The sequence below is a fragment of the Bufo bufo genome, chromosome 1, assembly GCF_905171765.1.
Source record: "Bufo bufo chromosome 1, aBufBuf1.1, whole genome shotgun sequence".
Lineage (NCBI taxonomy): Eukaryota > Metazoa > Chordata > Amphibia > Anura > Bufonidae > Bufo > Bufo bufo.
The window spans coordinates 159,601,965-159,622,863 of record NC_053389.1 but is presented as its reverse complement, the minus strand read 5'-3'; the positions used below and the strand labels follow the sequence as shown (position 1 = coordinate 159,622,863).

Here is a 20,899-nt window from a genome sequence, read left to right as displayed (position 1 = left end):
TCGTCTGCTAACCATTTCTTCACCACTTTTGCTGTGTGTTTTGGGTCATTGTCATGCTGAAATGTCCACTGGTGCCCAAGGCCAAGTTTCTCTGCAGACTGCCTGATGTTGTCGTTGAGAATCCTCATGTATTGCTCTTTTTTCATGGTGCCGTTTACTGTGATTAGGTAGGTTCCTTGGTCCATAATCTGAAAAACACCCCAAACCATTAGGTTCCCACTACCATGTTTGATAGTGGGGATGTTGTTCTTTGGGTTGAAGGTTTCTCCTTTTTTACGCCAAATGAAGGAAACATCAGTGTGACCAAACAATTCAATTTTTGTTTCATCTGACCATAACACAGAAGACCAGAAGTCTTTTTCTTTGTCCAGATGAGCTTTTGCAAAGGCCAAGCAAGCTTTTGTGTGCCTTATTACTTGCTGGTTGAATAAAAGTAACTTTAAGTAAAAATTTGCCAGGGGTATGAATAATTATGGGCAGCACTGTAGGTGTCATCATCAACAGTCATTTATTGGGCGATCAGGTGGACGATTACATGGGTCGATTATCAGGAACATGCGTTTGTACCATCATTCATTCCAAATAATCATTCCAATAATTGTCCTGTGTAAAGTGAGCTTAAGGTTGGCAATACACAAGATACGACAAGATAGCTGTTGGCTGACCACTCATTTGTCGGAAATGTATCCACTCACTATGCATTCATGCACACCCAAAGTTCAAGAATACCCCAGTCCATGAGATCATTGGTCAGGATTTTAATTTTCCTGATAAATATTAAAACTTTTGCAAACTTTTTGGCAGGATCTGTAAACTCTTTTTCTATTGCACATAAAAATAAAACATTCAGAGGCTGAACTTGCTGATATTTGTAGTTCCCTAACAGCTGGAATTGCTTTTACCTTCCTCCATCTGGTATGTAGAATATGATGCCGCCTGCTGCTACTGTATTATGCAATAGCTCTGGTCCCATATTATCTTACCCGACCTAATGTAATATGAGGCTTGCGCCATTCATCACATAGGATTCCTGCAGCTAAATGGCTTTTTACACACTCATAGTCAGGACTGTCCTGTCAGTGCTCTCAATAAATTACGTGTCCCCTGTGTCTCTACTCAGACAAATGCTGAATGTTTCCTCCCATGTGGCTGATGAAGTCATTGCACCCCAAGGCTGATCGGAAATAAGTTAGCAAGTCTTTTAATTGCCACATTATTGCCCCTTTTATTATTACACTCACTTATATAGCGATACCATATTCCGCAGCGCTTTACAGACATTAGCAACTGTCCCCAGCAGGGCTCACAATCTAAGGTCCCTATGAGTATATCTTCGGAGTGTGGGAGGAGACTGTCTAAAACATCAGTCTTAATAAATGAACACCATAGTTTATAAAGCCGAAAAAAGACATCTGTCCATCCAGTTCAGCCTGTTATCCTGCAAGTTGATCCAGAGGAAGGCAAAAAAAAAAAAAAACACGAGGTAGAAGCCAATTTTCCAAATTTTTTGGTAAAAAATTCCTTCCTGACTCCAATCAGGCGGTCAGAATAACTCCCTGGATCAACGACATCTCCAGAAATCTAGTAACTGTAACCCATAATTGTAACAGGGAGCCGGCGACGCGCTTCCCCTTAGCAGCGCCGCCGGCATCCCGTGCATGTATATCTGAAAAACACATAGTGCAACAGCACTCTACAAACCAAATAAAGTACAAAAGTATATTATATTGCAAATGCTATCCTATGCTAATAATTTAGAGATGCTTAGCAAATACATTTTGTACAAAATCATTTGAGCCCGTCTGCCGCACGCCAAGGCGATCTCTATAACTAAAGCTCACCTGTTATGTGCCATGACAGCGACCATGAAATTCAGGAAGTGCAGGTCCCACATGCATGCTGGGCCCCTTTTGGTTTATATCTGTGTGGTGCCAAAATGGCCTTTATTGAATCCAGGCACTACAAATACCAGCATGCATGCTGAGCAAACTATGTACTCATGCGAATTAAAATCAGCCTGTGAGGCAGAAGAGGGGCTACAGGAGTGCACAACCATAGCAATCAGCTACAACTCCTATATAATACTACAAACAAAAAGGGGGGAGGGGTCAGCACATCCCAATGCGTAGGTGCACGTTGCTGTGGCTGCAAATATATATCTGAAAAACACATAGTGCAAAAGCACACTACAAACCAAATAGAGTACAAAAGTATATTATATTGCAAATGCTATGCTATGTAGGGGAACGGGGACGCGACCAGCGTCCTCGTCTCCACAGTAACCAGATGTACAGTCTCTTCACATGTCCTCCTGTGTGTCCCCCCATGTCCCCCGATGTACTGTCTCTTTACATGTCCTCCTGTGTGTCCCCCCAATGTACTGTCTCTTCACATGTCCTCTTGTGTGTGTCCCCCCATGTCCCCCAAAGCTGGCACATAAGTAATAAAAAAATAAAAAAAAATAAAGCTAAATACTCACCTATGTCCAGGCGCGCAATGGCAGGCGTGCACACTTCACTGTGCTGCGTCCTGGCACAGGCGCGAGCGATGACATCATCATGCACGCCTGCGCCTGGATTTCACTACCGCATAGGCCTCAGGCCTACTAGGCCTGAAGCCTATTGTGGTGATCGGCGGCAGGGCAGGGAACTATGCGCTCCCGTGCCCCGCCGCAGTATGTGGGCGTTCAGGTAGGCGTCGGGCGCTGCTGGGCCCGGGGCTGCCGACCCGAACGTCATTCGCCACTGACTGGAAGGGCACCCCTTTGGTCATGGGGCCCAGGGCAATTGCCCAGTTTGCCCCCCCTAACGCAGGCCCTGTACTCTAGTATAACTACTGGTTACAGCTGGCACCAGTGCGCAATAGGGGCTCTAGAGGTAGAGTTTGTATGGACTGAGATATCCCTGCCACCATTGTACCTATTACACTGTAGCTGTGCACAAGATGTCAGTTCCAGTTTTGTTCAATGAGCCGTTATTTGGGCTTTTGTTTTTTTCCAGCATGTTTTCTTTTTTTTTCCTCTGCAAAAATGACAAGAATGAAATTCAGAATAAAATGGGGGAGATATATCAATGTGACTGCTCATGGAAAGTGAACCAGAATTTCTGGTGCACACTTGCTGCGACAAATGTATGAAGTGTATGTGCCATGCTATGTGCCATGCCCTGTGTTTCATGCTAGACAGAAGGTTTAGACAACTTTTTTCATAGTCCTTTTTTGTGCCTTATTTTGTCGCAGTCTACACACCTGGCAGGCACCCCACATAGAACTGCCTATTCTTGTCCGCAATTGCGGACAAGAATAGGACATGTTCTATTTTTTTGTGGAGCCGCGGCCCGGAAGTTCATGTGCTCTCCGCATTTCTTCCGGCCCCATAGAGAATGAATGGGTCCGCACCCGTTCCCGATATTGCGGAACGGATGCAGACCCATTTGCGGACATGTGAATGGACCCTTAGTTTGTGGCATATGTTTTAAACAAAAACTATAGCAGCTCCAAGGTAGTACAAAACGTGGTAAAACCTTCTGGTAGTATAAAGCTCTATGGCGTATTGTGTCGCATCTTCCCTTCACCAATTTCTAAAACAACATTACAGATTTAGACACATTTAACAATCCAAATCATAAATCAAAAATGCCACAGACACAATGGGAGAGATTTACTATGACCCCAACACCAGAAACTAGCGTTAAAAAAATCACAAACCATGGGTTTCCAACTTTTTAAATGTTACCATGTTTCCCCGAAAATAATCCCTACCCCGGTAATAAGCCCTAGCACTATTTTGCAGGGTTTTTGAAGTAGTCTTAAAATATAAGCCCTGCTCTAAACAGGCCAAGTAGGGCATTAACAGGGACAGACTTTCCCTGTGGCCCTCCTGCACCAGGTCACAACCCACTGGAGGACGTATTCAAGCGCGAGAACCCCCTTGGTTACTGGACCACATGGTCCACACGTCCACCACCGGTAAGATCCACCCTTTCTCTTTTGCCTAATGGCATGTTATTAGACCTTCGGCACACTGCCGTGGTCTCAACACTGTGTTTGTGTATTGGTCAGCTCCACTCCCGCCTCGCCTAGTGGCGTCCATGTGGGCTTGACCTTTAGGTGACCTGCTAACCCAGGTCCCCTGCCGTTGTTTGTTCAGTTTGTCTGGTAGGGGCTTCCTTTTTCCATTTTGGGATCTTAATTGTCCTAATAAACGTTAGGTTTTAATACGTTGCTGCCCCTCGTTTTTGCTTATTTTATAAGGAATAAGCGAAAACGAGGGGCAGCAACGTATTCAGTGCACCTTCTCCCCCTAGGGACCACCCTTATTACTTTTCTAAAAATAAGCCCTCGATACAGCCGTATTTTATTTTATATAAAGAGAAGGTGGGGAGAATGTGCTCACTAATGGCTCCTGAGCTGCCATGAAACTATGGGTGGGCGGGCAGCGCAGGCTTCAGGCTTCACTGAATTAGCAGCACCTGACAGGCGGGCTGGCGGCTTCACTAAATGGAAAATTAGAGTAGATTGCTGCCTAGGTCCCTGTGGTAAGGACAGCTCAGGGGCAATATACGGTACCAGAATGAAAAATGTGTGGCAAATATGACTATAACCCCACTCATCCATAGCAATGCACCCATGTACTTCAGTATATGGGTGCATTCCTATGGATGAGGGGGGGGGGGGGGGGTATAGTCATATTTAATATAAACACTGTCCAGGGACTGTTCTGTAATTGGCATGTGTCTATATCAAACATGTTCATGGAGCCAAAATAAGCCCTACCCCACTAATAATCCCTAACCCTTTTTTCGGAGAAAAAAATAATATAAGACCCTGTCTTATTTTCGGTGAAACACGGCACCAAAGAGGTATTATATAGTGTGGGTTCGGCATGCATGAGGAGCCTGCATCCCCAGAATATAATGGAGGCCATTTTGGCACCATAAGAGGCATAATATAATGTGGGCTCGGCATGCATGTGAAACCTGCATTCCCTGAATGTAATGGAGGCCAGTATGGCACCAGTTAATGTGTTATTTAGTGTTAGGTTCCCGTCTTACTGAGATCGCCTTGACGTTTGGCAGACGGGCCCAAATAATTTTGTACAAAATGTTTTGCCAAGCATCTCAAATTTATTAGCTTAGCATTTGCACCAGAATACTTTCTATTATTTTGGCATTATTGTACTTTATTTGGTTTGCAGAGTGCTGTTGCACCTGCGCACTGGATGTGCTGACTTACCCCCAATTTTTCTTTGCAAACACGGTATTGTGTCTATCCTTTGATGTTTCTACGCTGCCCTTTCCACTCTCCAAAAAGGTGACATAGAGTACATAGAGCCATCAACCCTGGCACATTTGTGCTCGGATCGGCTCATGCTGAGAGTATACCCTACCTAAGCCTATACTCCCCCGCCTACTAGAAGCAGCAGAGTTGTGCCGGAACTGCCTATAGAAGGGTAGCCTAAAGGGGGCTACCCCAATGATGAGCCCTGAAAGAAGGGAGGGCTCCTGGGTGGGTTGAAAGTGTTCAAACCGACAAGTGGGGGCAGGAGGGCCAGGTTTAAATAGTGAACGCCCCGCCTCCTCCTCACACAAATCCGGCACTCTCAATTGCCTACCACTTGTGCTCGGATCGGCTCATGCTGAGAGTATACCCTACCTAAGCCTATACTCCCCCGCCTACTAGAAGCAGCTGAGTTGTGCCGGAACTGCCTATAGAAGGGTAGCCTAAAGGGGCCAAAAGAACCATGCGTAGGAGTGTTGAAAAGCTTTAATAACAGAAATTACAACACCAACACTTGAAAAGCCAGTGACATTTCGTTATGCGGATCCGGGATATACCGCATGTAACATGCGGAACTCCAGCGACCCAACCGTTTAATAATATGTGCCGGCACCTTATGCAGGGACGCCGCGGCTGCCGCGCCAATGCGTAAGGAATGTCCTGTGATTGAGAGGGGATCGACCCCGGACCCTGCCAGCAGCACCCGAACGTATTTAAGAAAGACCGTGATGGTTAGCCGGGTATTGCCTAGTGCGAGTAAGGGAGAGGATGACGGCTCGGATTCAATGCTGAGGAGCCAAGCATCGAAGGCACATACCGGACACCACCTGTTGGCCGTGGGGAAGTATCTGACCTCCACCGACTCCCCGGGCCGTGCCGTCTTGGATGAGGCCAAGGTGAGCACATAGATGGACCCGCGCCGGACGAGCTGAGCCTTCTGCAAGCACCCGGCCAGCGCGTTGGCGCCCATGAGCTCACCTGGCCTGAGGAACCCATAGAAGGCCAGATGCAATGCTGTTACTATCAGCGCGCTAACTTGTGGGCCAAATGGTTCGCCCTGTAGTTTGTCTATCACCAACCTGAACAAGCGGCCAGTAAAGGGCTGACGCACCTGTCGTTTTGCGACAGACGTCTTGCGCAAACCCTTCAAAGCCGCTTTGATAGGGTGGGCAGAGAAAAGTGATGGTAGTTCCGGATATAGGCTGTACCGGTGGTGCTGAATACCTGCCAGATATAATTTGACCGTACTATAGGATAAGTGTAATTGAGAGTGGCAAAACCCAACAAAACCCAGTAGGTGAGTGATAGGCCCCAGGCCTGCGGCCGGGTAGGTATTTTCGTATTTCTGGAACAGGCGCCACGCTGTCTTATATACCCTCAGGGTATTGTGGGACAAGGACTTAGCCATCAGTGTCTTAGCTACGGTGAGATGCGAGACTAATCCAAGCGCAGCTGGGCCTGGTGTGGAATTGGTGTCGGCGAGAGATCTGCCCCTGGACAAACCTGAAAGAAAAGTGGAAAATTAAGGCGAGATAAGGCATCTGCAGCGACATTGCGTTCTCCACTGATATGCCTGCATACGAAACGAAAATTATGCGTCAGAGACAACCAGACGAACCTCCTCACGAATGACATGACCAGTTTGGAACTAGACCTGCCCTTCATGACGATGTCCACAACTGCCGTATTGTCCGTGAGAAATAGTACCGTGCAGTTCGTCCACTGCTCGCCCCATGCACTGCTGCCCCCACTAAGGGATATACCTCAAACAAGGCGGAACATGAAGAGAAACCTGGAATAGATGCGACCTCCGGCGGCCAAGGACCAGCGAACCAGTGGTTGCCGTGCAGCGCGGCAAAGCCGACTGACGATGAGGCATCAGTGTGGACCACTGGAGACTGGTTCGAGACTACCGGAATGAATAGTGACACGCCATTCCAGTGTGTCAAAAACCTGTCCCACATCATCAGGTCGGCCATGGCCTCTGGACCTAACCGTACCATCTCGTTCTGTGCACGGGCCTGTGGGAGCAGCGCCAAAAGCCTAGAGATGAAGGACCTGCCTTGGGGAATGATGCGCATGGCAAAATTGAGCATGCCTAACAGGGATTGCAGGTCCGCTCTCGAAGCTACTCTCACTTGAGCCCACCTATGCACGGCCTGCCTAATCCTATCTAATTTATCAGGTGGGAGACTCGCCTGCATGCGTACTGTGTCTAAACGTATCCCTAAAAAGGTGATGGTGGTGTCGGGGCCTTCTACTTTGTGAGAAGCTATTGGCACATTTAGGTCTGAAAATACTGTCTGCAAGCGCTGTAGGTCCTGAGGCTGCCGTGTCGAGGGCTCGACCAGAAGGAAGTCGTCCAGGTAATGAGTGACATGGCTGACCCTGAAGACGTCTGATAAGACCCAATGCAACGCGCTAGCCAACTTATCAAAGAGCCATGGACTTGACTTGGACCCGAAGGTCAGTTTGCTGGCAAAGTAGTACAACCCTTGCCACTTTATCCCATGCCACTGCCAGAGTTCCGGTTGGATGGGGAGCAGTTTAAAGGCGTCTGTGATATCCGCCTTGGATAACCAGGCCCCTCTCCCGAACTTGAGTATGACCTCAATCGCCTCATCAATAGAGGCGTACCTCATGGAGAATTCTTCCGAGGGGATCAGAGAATTCAGACTGGGGACTGATAAGGAATGTGGGGCCGACAAATCGTACACCAATCTTTTTTTATTGGAAAATTTCACCACCCCGACCGGGTTAACCCTCCAGCAATCAAACGGAGGCTGCCGCACTGGGCCAATCACATAAGCCTTATCCAGCTCGATTTGGATTAATTGGGTGACCGTCTCGGGATCTCGGATAGCCGACGCCAAGTTCCCGCACTCGTGCGGGGCTTGCGGAAGAGCCAGCAAGCCTGTGTGGAAGCCGTACCGCAGACCGTTGAGCACGTATAGTACCCAAGCTGAATCTGGATGACCGGCTAAGAAACAGGCGAGGAGATCCACATTAACCACGCTTAGTCATGCGTGATTCCCCCCTTTTTGCGTGCAAGCGACGCGGGGGTGAGCCCTGAAACACTGGGTACATAAGTGCAACAACCTGCATTGATTGTAGTGGCATATGGCATAATTGAAATTATTGCATAAAGGTGACTTACCGAGGTATTTCACCGGGCGCCCCAACTTGTCATTGGACGCGGAAGCCCTGCCCGCCGGCTGGATGGGGAGAACGCCTGACACGGAAGGCGCGGCTGTGCTTCCGCTCTCCGAGCACCATCCGGCCGTGTGGGCGTAGGAACCGCAACCAGCGCAAGCCGGGGCTTTGAGTGGCGGCAAAATAACTCGGTATCCATCCGAGACCAGTCTACGACATGTTTGCACTGAGCGAGTGTGGCCGCAGCCTTTGCCGAGAAGGAGCGGTGGTACTCATAGAAGGCGGTGCCTCCATATTTATACCCTAGATCGACGACCTTGAATAAATATAGGTCAAGCTCCTCCCTCCTAAGGGGGCTAGCAGAGCACACCACGTCTCGGCAAAGGCTGAATGCCAACACAAATTCGGCAACATTGAGTTTCCTGTTGAGCCTTGCGTCCCTAGACTTGAGCACAACAGAGACCTCTCCGCAGGAAATGGTCTTATTGTCCGGTGCTTCGTGTGCCGGCACGAGCAGGGACGCTAAATTAACGTCTTTCCCTTCCAGAATATCCTGCCGGATATTGGGAGGAACAAAATGGGAAGGAGCTATGGTTGCGGAAAGGCTGGACCCACCCGGCGCTGCGGATGCTGATGAGCTGGCGACAGACCCTGTCTGCAACACTGTGTTGAACGCTGCAGGCTGGCCCTCGACAGTCTCCAGCCTAGCCTGCATATCTGACACCGCTGTACCCATGGTGTTGACCGCAGCATGCAGCTCCGTTAGTGAAGTCAGAATGGCACTGAGGGACCCCTCATCTCGGCTAGGAGCCGCGGGTTGTGAAGTCAGAAGGTGGTGAAGTTCCGCCTTCCTCGCAGGGGCCGGGAACGGTATCCCCCTTCTTGATAATTCTGCCGTCAGCCTAGGGACGGTCCACAACCTTATTGGCAACTCCGCCGATCTCACGGACTGCTGCTCCCCGCTGTCCCGAGAAGATAAGGAACCCTCCGGAAGAAACTCCTGAGACATCTCCCTACTAAAAGAAATTCAAACTCAAGTAACCACATCAATGCTAATCGCTACCTACTGGTCGGTCCAGACCGGCTCTGCCCCCGGGGGGGGGGAACCTAGTGTCAGTGGCCAAGGGCCGACGGCGCCCACGGTCGTGACCAGAAGCGCTGCCAGGTCTGCCGCCTGGTCGGGCAGGGATTCTGAAGTCCGTAGTCAATGAGCAGTTCCGAGTATCGTAGTATTTGTGACCGTAGCTGGGATACGCGACTTCGCTGTTAACTGCCCGACTGTATATTTTTTATTTATTTATTTTTTTTTTTTTTTCTTCCGTGGCGTGACTGGGACCCGCTGGAAGACTGAGGCCTGGCTGGCCTAGCCTGTGACCGTGAAGTTGCATACCCAGGCAGTGTCTGGGCTGCGTATGTGGCCGTGGCGCCACCTCCCGCAGCTATCCCCCCCCGTGCCTGTGGTCAACGGGAGTGTGGCCGAGTCCGTGGTTGTGACCGCCTCGCACCTGCAGCCCGGAGGGGTCCCTGCATCGTAGTAGCGGTACCGGAATCCCTCCTACTGCCGTGGTAGTATAGCTGACGGGTATGCCGTCGTGAGGTTACTGCGTGCCGTAGTGGCCGGCCTTGATAATGAGTCTGTAGTCGTGACGGATTTTTGCCTGCAGTCGTGGCAGGGCTTTAGAGCGGGTCTGTAGTCGTGACAGACTGATGCCTGCAGTCGTGGCAGGACTTTATAACGTGTCTGTAGTCGTGACAGACTGATGCCTGCAGTCGTGGCAGGGCTTTATAACGGGTCTGTAGTCGTGACAGACTGATGCCTGCAGTCGTGGCAGGACTTTATAACGTGTCTGTAGTCGTGACAGACTGAAGCCTGCAGTCGTGGCAGGGCTTTATAACGGGTCTGTAGTCGTGACAGACTGTTGCCTGCAGTCGTGGCAGGGCTTTAGAGCGGGTCTGTAGACGTGACAGACTGATGCCTGCAGTCGTGGCAGGGCTTTATAAGGAGTCTGTAGTCGTGACAGACCTGGCAAAGCTGTAGTCATCAAAAATATAGATCACAGCAATGGTTTCTTTTAAGGATATTTATTTTTCAAATGGTATGCGGCTTTTATTGTGCAAACGTTTTCGGCCGTATCTGGCCTTCGTCAGGCACTATAAAGGTTACAATAAGGCAGTTTCAGTAACATTTAGTTTCCAGTCAATTTACATCATTGATTATAGGAACATCTTCATAATATACATATATATGTCAAAAAAGAAAAAGATAAGGAGTAAAAACAAATATAAAAATTTCGCCGTCCTTTGATTATTCAGACGTAGGTTGTATAAATCACAATGGTGTAGAATATCTGTTATAGGTTAAGGTAATTATATCACCATCAGTATAATTGACATACACCTGGTCAAATTATCACGGCATAATCAATAAAGTTCAATATTATTGTACACATTTCCTAATAATGTATTCATCTTCATACACTCAGGTACATCATCATTTGTTTGTAATTTTATTACTACATACTGCATTTCTCAATCATATCGTGCTGTAGAAACCTTGGACCATTGTATGGTGAGGATGATTTTGATAATGGTATTGCTTTGCATGATGCATAGACCGGAATGTATGAACCATGATCCAGATAGTAAAACTCTTACATATAATGCATGAACCATGAGATATAGAGAGAGACTTATAGGCATCAAGCAGAGTTATATTCTAGCTAGTAGCTACTTACCTGTGCCGCTGGAGGTAAACAGGGGAGGATGCTGTTGTATGGAGCCTATGGCCGCCGAAATGTGTATGAACGCATGTTCCTGTGGTCATTCTAAGCTCTATTTATGAGGGCCAGGCAGAATCTAGGCCAATTCGCGCTTCTTTGTGTGGTGGAACGCATCGCTGGTGTCCCGGTGCGTTCCACCAGCCGGAAGTGATGTCAAATAGGGGAGGAGCGCACCGCTGGTATAGCGGTGCGTTCCACTGACCGGAAGTGACGTGGGTGAAGCGCATCGTTGTTATCACGGTGCGCTTCAAAGGCCGGAAGAAGGTATAGCAATTTGCGTTCCACTAGTGAATCAGATGACCAGCGAATTGGTTGTAGATGTATGCCTGTAAGATCTATAGAAATAATATAGATGAAGTGGCTAAAGGGCTCTATGAATACATTGTAATAATAATAGTATAATGACTCTATAAATATAAATGAAAAAGGATACCCCCTGCGGCACTGGGTGTAGTGTAGAATTCATGGAACCTGAGGAATAAAGAAAAGAATAAATTAGGGAAAAATAGAATGTTATATAATCTCATCAATTATTGTGGTCCTTATGATAATGTGACATCCTTATCTACTGGTAGAGAAGACTCCCCAGTATAATATTGTCAGTAACTTGAAGTATGTTCCTGATCCAATGTCCTGGAAGGGAGACATCCACCAAAGGAGGGGGGAAGAAAGGATCCATGGAATAATTGTCCAGATATAGAGATTTATTAAGTAAAGGCTTGTATCTCATATTCCCTATTGAGTCCTTTTGGCGTCATGGTCTGTAGGGTATGGATCCAAAACGCCTCCCTATGTTTCAGCGTCTTGGATCGATCACCGCCTCTTCTTGATATTGGGATATGTTCGATTATTTGGAATTTTAATTGGGAGATACTGTGCTGTGCCTCATTGAAGTGATGTGGAAGTGGTAACAGTAGGTTTTGGCGGCGTATTGTCGATTTGTGTTGACAAATCCTATCCCTTATAGTTTGTGTTGTTTCCCCTATGTACATACCACCACATGGACATCTTATGGTGTATACGACGAAATCGGTCTCGCATGTGAAGTAGCCCTGGATTTTAAAAGGTTTACCTGTATGGGGATGGGATATAGATGATCCTCTTTGTACATTGGTACACTGTGCACAATGTAGGCACGGGAAAGTGCCTGTTTTACTGGACAGAGAGAAACCAACCGACAAGGAGATCCTCTTCAATCGATTCCCAACGATCCACGTCCAGTGGAGAGCACCGTCAATATCAAAACCGCAACCAACGCAGAACACGAGGCATCAATCAAGGACATCGAGGTGGGGAGACTGCTGGCCATCAGACATCTACTATGACAACTCGCTCCCAGGTAGATATACTCAGCACAACCACACACTCACTTGTGATTAACATTTCCTCGGAATCATTAAGCCCAGCTGAAATGAAACTATTACAGAAAGGGCTATCCTTCTGTCCTTCATACCACTTGGACACCTTTCAGCTGGACTTAGACTTACAACGATTCTTCAGAAACATCCGCCTGAGAGCACATTTTTCCAAAGAGACCCTTAGAACCACACAAGCAACGCCATCCAAAATATCAATCACCGAACTAGGCCTACGTAACAAAAGCACTTTCTCTCCACCCAAAACACACCCGGCCATAGAAACATTCATAGAACTAATTCAGCGAGACATTGAGCGATTTAGACAAGAGACACGTAGAGGCAAATATAAATACAAAAACAACCTTACTAACACTGAAATACAGGCACTACAAACTTTAAAAGAATGCAAACATCTTATACTGAAACCAGCAGACAAAGGAGGAGCACTAGTGGTGATGGACAAGTCCAAATATATAGCCGAGATTCAAAGACAACTACAGGACACAACAGTCTACAAGGAACTTAAAAACAACCCCTCCCCATCCATCACCAAAACTATACAGGAAACCCTCCTACATTACCAAACTCATAACATCATAGACACCAAAACCGCTGACTTCCTTATGAAGTCACATCCAATCACGCCAGTATTTTATATTTTGCCCAAAATTCATAAAAATCTGACCAACCCTCCGGGACGCCCCATAGTAGCCTCTACAGACTACTGTCACCACTTGCCATATTTGTAGAAAAAGTCCTAACTCCACTAATTAAACAAACCAGATCCTTTCTTTTAGATACTGGGTCCTTCCTCAAAATCATTCAGAACTTCAAACCACTCTCCACAGAAATCTTCCTAGTCACATGGGACGTCACGAGTCTCTATACATCCATCAAACACCAAAAAGGTATTGCAGCAGTACACAAGCTATTACTCTGGCATAAACTAGACATTGAGATCATCTCCCTTTGCATCGACCTACTCAAAATCATCCTACAGAACAATTTCTTCCTATTCCAAGATACATTCTACATGCAAACACAAGGGACAGCAATGGGGTCCAACGTGGCCCCGCCCTATGCCAACTGCTATATGTCAGACATCGAGGAAACACACATCTACAACAACTCTCTCTTTCTACAGCATAGTCGTCTATGGAAACGATACATAGACGACATATTTTGCATCTGGCAGGGCCCCCAAGAAACACTCACTCAATTTCATGAATATCTTAACAATATCTACCCGGAATTAGACTTCACCATACATTATGACAAAAAATCAATCAGTTTTCTGGACACGATGGTACAGGTAGATCCGTTGGGACAGCTAACTACCGATCTCTTCCGTAAATCAACTGACCGCAACAACCTATTACATTTCTCTAGCTTCCATCCCTCCACCACCATGAAAGCACTTCCAGGCTCCCAACTTAGACGGGTACAATCCATAGTGACAGACCCTACCATAAGAAGCGAACGAGAATCAGAAATGAAGAATAGGTTCCGGGAAAGAGGTTACCCACAAAAACTACTTAAAATACCAGATCCCAAAGACAAACGTGCCCCTCTAGGTAAACGTATTCCCTTTGTTCACAAATTTCACCCCAGCACCAGGAAGGTAGTGAATATAATCAAATCCCATTGGCCCCTCCTACATAAAGCGTACCCCGAAGTAGAGGAATTTAAGAACCCGATACTTCCCTGTAACCAAAGGCCCAAGAATCTTAGAGATCTTCTTGTTAGGGCAGATATAGGACCATCAAAACCTCCACAAAGACAAATACTTCTACATACACGTAAAACAGGCACTTTCCCGTGCCTACATTGTGCACAGTGTACCAATGTACAAAGAGGATCATCTATATCCCATCCCCATACAGGTAAACCTTTTAAAATCCAGGGCTACTTCACATGCGAGACCGATTTCGTCGTATACACCATAAGATGTCCATGTGGTCGTATGTACGTAGGGGAAACAACACAAAACTATAAGGGATAGGATTTGTCAACACAAATCGACAATACGCCGCCAAAACCTACTGTTACCACTTCCACATCACTTCAATGAGGCACAGCACAGTATCTCCCAATTAAAATTCCAAATAATCGAACATATCCCAATATCAAGAAGAGGCGGTGATCGATCCAAGACGCTGAAACATAGGGAGGCATTTTGGATCCATACCCTACAGACCATGACGCCAAAAGGACTCAATAGGGAATATGAGATACAAGCCTTTACTTAATAAATCTCTATATCTGGACAATTATTCCATGGATCCTTTCTTCCCCCCTCCTTTGGTGGATGTCTCCCTTCCAGGACATTGGATCAGGAACATACTTCAAGTTACTGACAATATTATACTGGGGAGTCTTCTCTACCAGTAGATAAGGATGTCACATTATCATAAGGACCACAATAATTGATGAGATTATATAACATTCTATTTTTCCCTAATTTATTCTTTTCTTTATTCCTCAGGTTCCATGAATTCTACACTACACCCAGTGCCGCAGGGGGTATCCTTTTTCATTTATATTTATAGAGTCATTATACTATTATTATTACAATGTATTCATAGAGCCCTTTAGCCACTTCATCTATATTATTTCTATAGATCTTACAGGCATACATCTACAACCAATTCGCTGGTCATCTGATTCACTAGTGGAACGCAAATTGCTATACCTTCTTCCGGCCTTTGAAGCGCACCGTGATAACAACGATGCGCTTCACCCACGTCACTTCCGGTCAGTGGAACGCACCGCTATACCAGCGGTGCGCTCCTCCCCTATTTGACATCACTTCCGGCTGGTGGAACGCACCGGGACACCAGCGATGCGTTCCACCACACAAAGAAGCGCGAATTGGCCTAGATTCTGCCTGGCCCTCATAAATAGAGCTTAGAATGACCACAGGAACATGCGTTCATACACATTTCGGCGGCCATAGGCTCCATACAACAGCATCCTCCCCTGTTTACCTCCAGCGGCACAGGTAAGTAGCTACTAGCTAGAATATAACTCTGCTTGATGCCTATAAGTCTCTCTCTATATCTCATGGTTCATGCATTATATGTAAGAGTTTTACTATCTGGATCATGGTTCATACATTCCGGTCTATGCATCATGCAAAGCAATACCATTATCAAAATCATCCTCACCATACAATGGTCCAAGGTTTCTACAGCACGATATGATTGAGAAATGCAGTATGTAGTAATAAAATTACAAACAAATGATGATGTACCTGAGTGTATGAAGATGAATACATTATTAGGAAATGTGTACAATAATATTGAACTTTATTGATTATGCCGTGATAATTTGACCAGGTGTATGTCAATTATACTGATGGTGATATAATTACCTTAACCTATAACAGATATTCTACACCATTGTGATTTATACAACCTACGTCTGAATAATCAAAGGACGGCGAAATTTTTATATTTGTTTTTACTCCTTATCTTTTTCTTTTTTGACATATATATGTATATTATGAAGATGTTCCTATAATCAATGATGTAAATTGACTGGAAACTAAATGTTACTGAAACTGCCTTATTGTAACCTTTATAGTGCCTGACGAAGGCCAGATACGGCCGAAAACGTTTGCACAATAAAAGCCGCATACCATTTGAAAAATAAATATCCTTAAAAGAAACCATTGCTGTGATCTATATTTTTGAAGACCTGGCAAAGCAACATTCCTCTCTGTACAAAATTATTAGAATTTTTTTTTTTTTTTTTTTAAATTTTACATTTTTTTTTCTTTCCCCCCCCAAAGACCACGACTGTAGGCGCCCCCCTGTAATAGATACATAGTAGTCCACCATCCCCCGACCCCCAAGCCTACGTAGGAGAAAAGAGGGGTTCCGCCCATGCATGCCCCACCCCTGACTCACCTGGCGGCCATGACAGCCACAAACCCCACAGTGTCGTAAGTATAGCCAACCACCTGTGGACCTGGATAAACAAGGACAGACATGTGGGTGAGCGCATGCTGGCTGGGTGACCCTTCACTCATGCCGGCGCTCCCTAGCTAACAACCGGACTATGGCGACTGCGCTTTAACCAACCTCCTGCCTCATTGTACGGCCTTACGGGCGGCCCGGCTGCGTGCGCAAGTGCAGTGGCCAGCCCCCCCCCCCCCTCCTTGAAGCCCACCATGTATTTGCACTTCAACACATCTTCCAAATATATTAAACACACACTTTTTTTTTTTTTTTTCCCTTTTTCCCCTGCCCTAGTACCTAGCCACTGCCTGAGCAAGTGATGCCTGTGCTTGGACTGCAATACCAGTGTGGGCCTGTAGGTGTCGCCCACTGACAAGCCAGGAGCTGCTGGAGCGCAGCAAGTCAGTGAGCTGTGCTGTGGAGCTGACGGCCGGCGTGATCGGACGCTGCTGCGCCACAGGTGAGGGGTGCCCGCCTGGGGGACAATGTGTGTGGGAGCGGGGGTGCTTGGCGCCGGCCCTGGAGCGGGACGGGGTGCCTGTATGGGGGTGCCTAGAGCGGGAGTGTGTAAGTCAGCATGAGTATACACATGGAAAAAACGGGACATGTCACTGGGGGTGCCGGAAGCGATCGGGAGCGCCACATGTTTATACAGTAGTCGCCAGCGCGGCTGGGGACCGGCAGCACGCTCGGCAGCCCCACATGTTAATACATCGTAAGACGGGTGTGCGACCACCCTGCCTACCTAGTCCCGTAGCGACGAGCCCGACGCAACCGATCACCCGATCCTCCAGTGACGCACGCCCGCACCTCTCTGGCACCAACCCACAAGCCGATTTGAAAGTGTTCAAACCGACAAGTGGGGGCAGGAGGGCCAGGTTTAAATAGTGAACGCCCCGCCTCCACCTCACACAAATCCGGCACTCTCAATTGCCTACCACTTATCATAATTTTTCCAGTTTTATAGCATAAATGATGACTGAAATCTATGCCAACTGTGAACTGGCATAGATTTCATTATAGGAGCACAAACTGCAGGAGGGTGCACTTAGCTTATGATGAGGTGTGCACCTTAAGTGCATGCTGCCCGATGCAGAGGGTATCAAGACCAGAGTAACACGCAAAATAAACTTAATGTAATATGTATGCCTCATTACTTATTTATCTTGTTGCAATTTTGATCTTTTATCCTCTAGTCATATCTAAGGCTGGCTGTATACATAAGATCAGCTAAACACCTGTTTGACAGAAAGCTATTGCAGTGGCCAGATTTGTGATGGTCCCAAAATTACACTGAGTTCCCCGGACACATGTGTTGCTGCTCTCCAGAGGGGATGGTGAAGAGTGGTGACCCCCAGTGGGAAATAAGTCCAGAAAGTCAGGGTTTACAGTAAACCAGTGTACTTCTTTACTGGAGGAACCACGTGCAAAACAATACAGGCAAGGCAATGAGCTGGCTTCTCCAATCTCCTCCCAAGTAAAAGAAGGTTCTGTGCTGAGGAAAGGCCTGAACTAGCTGACACTCTCTCTCTCTCTCTCTCTCTCTCTCTCTCTCTCTCACAAGGCTGGTATGCTTGCCAAAGGGCTGGTGACCCAGGATCTGTGGCAAAGTACCCCATCTCAGTGTCTTCTTCTGGTCACTCATGGAGTCTGGCAGTTTCTCTTCTTCTAAACACTGGTCCCTATCTGCAGACAACTAGGGGATCTAACTGCTCTCCTTATAGTTTCTAACGGAACTAGAACCTTCTAGTGGAATGGGTGGAGTGGAGAAGATGTTATGGACTTGTGTAGAGTTTCAATACAAGTCTATGGGAATGACAGCAGTGTTTTGAGACATAAACAAGGGATGTAAACAACAGGGCTAAACCAGACTTTCAAAAGGTCAGCACTGTGTGTCGGTTATTTTCCTCTAATGCTTTGCATAATACTTTATGGTAACTGTGTAAGATTTCTAACATCTCAATGTATAGCTAGAAAGTCTCTCAGTGGCTATGCATGAACCTTTTCCCTTGCAGTGCAGATATAGTGCAATAATAAGCTGGCTTACATTTAGAAGTGCTGGTGGATCCACCGAAGTTATACAGAGACAGGCACTTCTACATAACTACGGTGGATCCACTGCCAGTGCAGGGCTTTATGACCAGCATCTAAAACACCAGTCCTAATAAATGACCTCCTATAAGTGTAAACAATGGCAAAAAAAACTGTGCAAGTTAACCCTTCCAAATAAACTAAAGTAAGGAGTTTATGGCTTTGCATAATTGCCATAGGGGCAATTGTCCACAAACATCCATGGCTCCAGGGCCCTACATTATCACTCCCAATCCGGAATCATGCAGAATGGAGGTGCTTGGTAAGGAAGAGCCCGCTGACAGACTACTGTGACCACCGTTAAAGTGGTTGTCCGGGTTCAGAGCTGAACCAGGACATACCTCCATTTTCCCCCCAGCAGCCCCCCTGAATTGCGCAGGGCAAAGGCATTTTTTGGAGATCCGGTGACGTACCGACCTCTACATGGGGCTGCCAGGAAACCCGGTGACTTCACAGGCACTGATGGGCGGGATGTAGCGCTGCCCTAGCTAGTAAAAATGGCTAGGGCAGTAAAACAGCTAGGGCAGCGCTAAAGCCCGCCCATCAGAGCTGGTGACATCACCGAACACACTGCCGGGCGGAAGTTTCTTCCCGGCAGTGTGTTATGATAAACAAAAGAGCCCTTGCCCTGTGCGATCTAGCGCAGGGCAAGGGAGCGCATCGGAGCATGAGATGCTCCGATGCTAGCCCCATGGGGGCTGCCTGGGTGAAAATTAGGGTATGTCCGGGTTCAGCTCCGAACCCGGACAACCCCTTTAAGTATGGGACGCTTCTAGTTTTCTGCTGCATGTTAGCAGTGTATTGTGGGAGCTCAGCTGTTAGATCTCATGACTGACAGCTAATCTGTCATTTGCAAAGGCAGCCAGCAGAATTCCAAAAGCATATTTGATGTGTGTGAAGAATAAGACATGATGGAAACCTCAATGAGTACCGTAAATTTACATAGCTAATTATATACATTTAATCCATGAAAGCAGAATTTTTGCAATGGCTGAACTCTACAATTTGAGTCAGTGATGCTAATAATGGCTGGCAGCTCTGCCCCTTGTCTGAAGCACAGTTTTAGCAGAACTCTATGGACATGAGCAGGCCAAGCACAGGTTTGTTAAATATACATCTACAGGCATCTGTATCCAAATGGAATCACGTGGCTTCTTCCCGGATTTGCAGGCCAAGGTTTTCTTAACTCGTTAGTATTGGAAGAGCAGAGCTGGGAAGTTGGAGCAAGGTCCTGAATTCTGTTCCAGCAAACAGCAGGTTAAGGAATCCTGAGATGTAATCACTGTGTGTGGCCGGTCTTCAATGAATTGTAAATACTCCCAAGGTTCAGCACTGTAGGAGGTGCAAAGACCCGGCCAAAAGTTTCTGACAGCACTTTGCTAATTTATTTAATTTTCCTTCTTTTTTTTTTCTTCCAACAGAACGTTCACTTTTCGTAGATTTTCTACGGTTTTTGCAAAATTATGTACAAATAAATGAGATCACGGATTTCTGCATCATTTCATTGACAATAAACAATTAGCAGGGTGGTGTCTTAATTATCCCACTGGTGTAAAGCATATATATGACAGGACTGTGGGTCATCTGCTGAGGCTAGTGCAAGGGGAGAGACGTGAGAACAGAATCTGCAGAATACAGTATGTGCCGTTTTCACAATGGCATTGGACATATTAAGAGCGAGAAGCTGATTGCGGTTTTCGCTGTGCGTTTGGCGTTTGCGCCATGCTGCCGGAGTGAAAAATCAACCTTTCTTATTGTAATTCTCCATAGATATGTCCTTCAGATTTGCTGATGAATAATTTTCAACGAGAACTTGGCTCTATTATTTCATGACTGTATGGCACTGTTATTAGGTGGTTGTATAGGATTGTTATTATTGGGATAGCATTTTTTGTTTCTCAAAAGGGCCCTTTACATGGGACCACAGAGCAGCACATTGTCAAGAGGGAAGCGTTCCTTCCAGGCAATTGCCTGCTCGTCAGCGGAGAAGACTGCTGCTTTTACATGCAGAGATCTCCTCCACAGTATGGTGAGGAGTGATCGCTAATACCATCACTTGTCCTCATACTGACTTGTTGCTGACAGCAGATTGTATTTATACAGCCCCATCTGCTGCCCGTAAACGATAATTGAATTACTCGATGAACGATCGTTTTGCTCATTCATCGGGTAATCGGCGGCACAGTGTCACGGCCAGATAATCTCTAATGAGTGTTCCTATGTAGGAACACTCGTTAGCAATCATCTCTTGGATTCTTGGCCCATTGAAAGGGTTCTT

At 46.7% G+C, this 20,899-nt stretch overlaps 1 long non-coding RNA gene across 1 annotated transcript; it reads left to right on the top strand.

The window, feature by feature from the left end:
* The first annotated feature begins 12,387 nt into the window (after nt 1–12,387).
* On the top strand, nt 12,388–16,006 carry LOC121000265. The gene is made up of 3 exons (XR_005778860.1): nt 12,388–12,549; nt 15,054–15,091; nt 15,957–16,006. It is a non-coding gene; the product is annotated as an uncharacterized LOC121000265 (long non-coding RNA).
* The last annotated feature ends 4,893 nt before the right edge of the window (nt 16,007–20,899 follow it).